This window comes from Coregonus lavaretus (assembly GCF_964263955.1).
Source record: "Coregonus lavaretus genome assembly, chromosome: 4".
Classification (NCBI taxonomy): domain Eukaryota; kingdom Metazoa; phylum Chordata; class Actinopteri; order Salmoniformes; family Salmonidae; genus Coregonus; species Coregonus lavaretus.
Window position 1 is genome coordinate 31,296,404 of NC_139991.1, and position 6,102 is coordinate 31,302,505.

Here is a 6,102-nt window from a genome sequence, read left to right on the forward strand (position 1 = left end):
AAAGATCCAACATGGTTGGTTGGTACACAGAAGCCTGGTGTCACAAGATTGCACGGAAGATCTGCAGAGAGGAAAGCAGAAATCAGAACTTGATAGTGAACAGATTTGTATTTACTGTGGCGATTCTCAGTACTGTTTCTTGTCTGAACTTCTTAAGTTAGTCAATAACCATTGTAACCCAAAGGAATGCTATTGAGAGCATACATACAGTGCTTGAGCTGAGGTTCAGGAAGCTGAACGTAACAGTGGAGGTTATGAAGATAAGGCATTATTTAATGTGTTTCCTACAGTATACTTATTTTAACACCAACAGGTTTCTCAACCTGGGTTCACAGATCCACTACAAATACACACTGAGACACAGAAGTCCGACAGACAGATTTTCTTTCTAGACTTTCCAGGCTTTAAACCCTCAACATTACACCATTCAGTCTTCTCTGTTGAATTAAGAAATACAACTTTATTCATATCAATGCAATGAATTAAACTTTTTAGGAACAGGTATTTGATAGTGGATTGTGGTGTTGCTCAATGATCATGAGTCAGGATGAAAATACTTCACACCCACCGGTGAAAACCAAAAGGTGCAATCCTCTCCTCTCCTCCACTTCTCAACCCTTTCCTCTTCTCTCCTCTCCTTTCCTCTCCTCTAACTAACAGAGCTGGCATTATGTCTGATTCAGGAATCACCAAACTGTCTGTCTGCAGGATAAACTAGAATAGAAAGTATACAGTAAACACCTCATGTCATGTTGTTTAGGAGTTAATAGGATATATTCCATCACGTCTATAACACGTCTATGACACCGTGGGAAGCTACAAGTGTTCCCATCGATTCTAATCCATTTTCTTGGCTAAAGTCTCTGACTGTATGTGTGGTACCAGAGCCGGATTGGCAAAATGTGTAGAATAGCAGGAAAATTGCTTTAAAACTGCCAAATGTTTTCTCAGCCTCATGGCAAAATATGAACAATAGCATGAGATGAGCTATAAAAACAGCATAATTTTCTCTCTGACCCGTGGCAAAAAGTGTGTGGTACCAGAAAAAGTTTAAGCAATGACAGTAATCAACCTATGTCCCATTGGTTCCACACTAATGCTCCATTGGTTCCAATCGATTCTAACCCATTACTTTAGGTTAAATCCATCAAGTGTTTTACTGTGTGAGGTGCCAGTAAAAGTTTAAACAATGCCAGGCTTTAAGCTCTTAGTGGTAAACTCAACAAGCCCCACCACTATCACTAAGCTCCACCACTATCACTCCACTCCAGTATTGTTTGTAACTTAAGACGCTCTGAGCTTTGTCCTCGTTCCCAGGACTCCTAAATTAGAGGGTCCTACTTTCTGTTCAGCCCACATGACCCCCAGGAACATAAAGGCATTTAGAATGCAGTCTCACATTCTAGAACGTCTTAAACATCACAGAGGTCAGAATGCCTGGAATGTGGAGAGGCGCAAGTCGCACCAGGGTGAATCTCACACCACCACCCCAGCATCTCTAACACCTCTCCCTGTGTAAGTCCTGTTAAAGACTGGATGACGATGAGAAAATCAACATGACTAGGAGGTTCATTTGTCTTGTTCCTCCTGGGTGTCCTACTGTCTCTTCACACAGAGCTAAATATCTAGAGACAAACCTTGGAAATGGTTCACAGTAGTACACACACATATCCCCACCCCCTAAATTAATTAGGAAAGCAATACAGAGGATGTAGCCTAATATAAGATTTGACTCATCCAATATCAAACAACACTAGAAACTGGAGGATTTATGGTATTGATTTTATAGCTTGTGTTTCCCAAATAAATAATATCTAGGAACCAACTAATAGGCTAGACACAGGCTGTGTGTGGGGGGGGGGGGGGGGGGGGGGGGGTGTTTGTTGAGATGCATGTTTACATATACAGTACAAACTGAATTCCTTTCCTGTTGTTTATCTGACACAAGAGCTGTCTGGAAAGCACCGGAAAGAGCACTGACTGTTGTTCCAACTCTTGTTCCAATAGCATGAGTTACAAATGTAGCCTATATTCACATGTATGACCAATAGAGCGAATTGGCGATACAGACAAACAGACAGACAGACAGTGTGGCACATGGTCTACTTCTGAATTTTTCTCAGTCTCATGTCAGAATTAGACATTCATTCCGGTTTCTCAAACGTCAAATGTTGAAGTTGTTGCAAATGTCACATTTCGAAGTGTTTAAGGTTAAGTTTAGGCATTAACGCCGAAATCTTAAGGTTAGGTATTAACTCTGAATGGTTAAGGTTTGAGATAGGCTTAAAACAAAAATCTCAAAAACTACTTTCTATCGCTGGATTCGAACTTGCAGCCTTTGGAATCAGAGGAAGATGCTTACGCCCATCCACCATCCCCATCGCCCTAGCAAAACCGAAACCTACTTGAAGGTAACAGCGCTCACTGTTGCCCATAGTGGTCGGTTTTCACATCATCTCCCGACGTCCTGAGACATGGATGGACGTCCAATACTGACTTGTATTACGGGTGACCTGGCTGGAATCATACAGTCATAGCTGCTGTTCCATGTTCTCAACAGGGTATCTACCTATCACCCAAAACAAAAACAAGAATGAACGCAACCAAATACTCAGACAGATTCGGAGTGTAGCCCTATCTCTTTCTTCCTAGAAATTACACTATTCTACGGTATGTACTGTAGGCGAACATCTATCAATGAGTATAGCTGGACGGTTAAGACACTAATTCAAGTCTGGGCTTTTTTTTTTTCATTTTTTGGGGTACTTTTACCCCTTTTTCTCCCCCCAATTGGTAGTTACAGTCTTGTCCCATCGCTGCAACTCTCCTATGGACTCGGGAGAGGCGAAGGTCGAGAGCAATGCGTCCTCCGAAACACGGCCCTGCCAAGCCGCACTGCTTCTCGACACACTGCCCGCTTAACCCAGAAGCAAGCCGCACAAATGTGTCGGAGGAATCACTGTCCAGCTGACGACCGAAGTCAGCTTGCAGGCGCCCGGCCCACCATAAGGAGTCGCTAGAGCGCAATGGGACAAGGAAATCCCGGCTGGCCAAATCCTCCCCTAACCCAGACGACGCTGGGCCAATTGTGCGCTGCCTCATGGGTCTCCCAGTCACGGCCGGCTGTGACACAGCCTGGGATTGAACCCGGGTCTGTAGTGACGCCTCAAGCACTGTGATGCAGTGCCTTAGACCATGGCGCCACTCGGGAGGCAAGTCTGGGCTTTCTTAAATAAACACTTACCTGAAAGGGAAAATTCTCATTTGCCTGTTAAGAATTTCAGAAGTCAAAAGGGAAAAAATGTAAAAGCGATTGGCAGGTCTGGGTCAACTTTGCCCTTTCAGACTCAAAATAAAAGCCATCTTTGTCCCTCTGTCTCTCTCTCTCTCTCTGTGTGTGTGTGTGTGTGTGTGTGTGTGTGTGTGTGTGTGTGTGTGTGTGTGTGTGTGTGTGTGTGTGTGTGTGTGTGTGTGTGTGTGTGTGTGTGTGTGTGTGTGTGTGTGTGTGTGTGTGTGTGTGTGTGTGTGTGTGTGTGTGTGGTCAGTAGTGTTGTGTTGTTGGGGCGGCAGGAGTCAGGACAGTTTGGCTTCCTGGCAATGTTCTGTTATTGCATGCTAGGCAGAGACAGCAGGGGGTAGGCTACAGCAGAGAGGCAACAGTAGTTTATCACACACCCACACACACATTATTTGATCAGGGCTAGTGTGGTGCAGTGGGGAATGCAGTCTGTGACAATGTTAGACTAGGTGGCAACAGTTTTCACAGTCATAGTCAGATAAAGACAGAGGGGCAGAGCAGGGCTTTGTCAAGGAAAGAACAGCTGAAAAAACTCTGAATTGGTTTACTTTTATACTTAGTCCACATCAAAAAAGCGTATTTAATGTACTACTAGTGTCCAATACAGTTTACCTGCATTTGGTAATCACACTAGTGCCTTCACTTTCAAGCTGAAAGCAGCCATGAGACAATTATTAAGACAAGTTTGATACTACAGTATGTAAACCAGCAATTACATTCTGAAAATGCACTCACATGCATGCGCGCACAGATCTAAGGGAAGAAGTTTTCCCCCGCAGTGATCGATACTCTGAACATCCCACGACTTTTGTAATAAACGTAACAAAAACGTTTTATTAACGAAATAGGGCCATACATTTCAACTCGATCACAGACGATATATCGAGTTATTGTAAGGATCTACAGAACATTACGCGGTTTTACGAAGGCAAATAATAATGTGTTTGAAGGCAAATAATGAGACTACCGCGCCTGTTTGAACATCGAGCCAGAATTTCCCATTTACTTGATTGAGCATTCGAACACTTCACTCTCATTCTATCTTTGGAATTTCTTATTCGAACAGCGACTTTAAGATTCGTGAAGGTATCACTCATTCAATTTTCTGAAACAAGTAGGATGCCTATAGCCTCCTAGAGCACATGCCTAGTTCCTGAATATCTATAGATGTTTACATGTTCCTTGTCCTTGCTCAGTCATGGTCACAAATAACATTTAACTTTTTGTATCAGAATGCGCTCTGGACTATGAATGGTTTTATGTAGGATCACCTGTGACATATTCCTATTGAGGTTTCTTAGCCTGATTTATAAGCATGGAGCAAATAGCCTAGTAAGCAGAGGGACAGCTATATGTTCAACAACCTAGAGAAATTAAACAAACACTGGTTTGAATAAACATAGCTGTGTAATCTATTGGTCAGAGGGGTGCTATTCAGCTATCTGGCAAGAAAAACGCATGGCAGAGTCAAATGTTTTTGCTTACCTGCGGACTTGACTTGCCTGGCAACAGCAATTCGCGCCCTCCCAAAAAATATATAATAACTGGGTCCCCAAAACAAGGTGCTTAATTTTTTATGTTATTTATCCCACGTCCGAAAAACCGACAGGTTCCTTGGGAAGCCTCGGGAAATGAAGGTTGGTGCGGAGTCCCAGCAGCCAGCTTTGATCCGTGGCTCTGGAGTGGACTCGCAGCGAGGCTAACTGGTGGAGGAACGGGCGAATAGTGAGCTTGAAGCTCCGGCAGCAAGGGGCGGAACTCCCTAAACTATAGGCCTAATAACCTACACGCAGAGTCGCAGACTATAGTCTGGCCACATTCAAGTGGCTGCAAAGTGGTTTTCGGCTACTAGGCTCACCTTATTTGCTCGCAACCTATCGAGCCGAGCATCAGCGGCTTTCCCAGAGGCAAGGGCATTTGGCTAGAATAGGCTATAGGCTAATTGTTCATTTTACTTGTCAGCTGTCAGCTGTTTTGCCCTATTTGTGAAGGGCGGGAGAAATACGCTGAAATAAGGTATTTTCGTGGTCACCATATCTATAGGCCTGGCCGCCGGGGGATGATTTTTATCACATGCGTATAGCCTATGATAAACTGCATAATTATTATTCTAAAAGGGTATGTAGGAGATAATCCAAAAGTAATTAAACACGCACGTTGGGCAGCTCCGGGGCTGGTTTTGAGTCCCCTCCGGGCCGGCTCTGACAGGCAGTGCCTTGCTTGGATGAGTGCCCCTGGAGCCCCCTGGAGCTCCTGCTTCTGTATGGAGAGAGAAAGAGAGGAGCCGTGTCGTGCCCCCCGCTGAGCCTCATTATGACCCGGGCCAAAGGAGGCCCAGCTCCGCATTGTCAGTACCATTCAGTACCATCCCATTCCACAACTGAAAGGTGAAACATCACTGTCAGCGAAAAGCTTTGTCAAAACAACAGCCTGGCACTCGAAAACGCACACTAGTCTCCAAACTCACACATACTCACGCTCACACAAACACATACACACACAGTTGAGTTGACATGCCTCCCCTCAGGGCAGACATGCATGCCCCAAAGGGACCTGTCTGTGAATTGTCTTTCGCCTGAGCAACCCATGATTAGCCTAATGTGCTGATAGGCGATGAGTCATTTAATTATTAACTTTCAATGGAAATTCAAAACACTTGTCATCTCCCTAGGAGCATCAGCTGTAGATGGGCCTAATTATGTTGTATGCACAGCAGTGGAGGCTGCTGAGGGGAGGACGGCTCATAATAATGGCTGGAAAGGAGCAAATGGAATGGCATCCAACACATGGAAACCATGTATTTG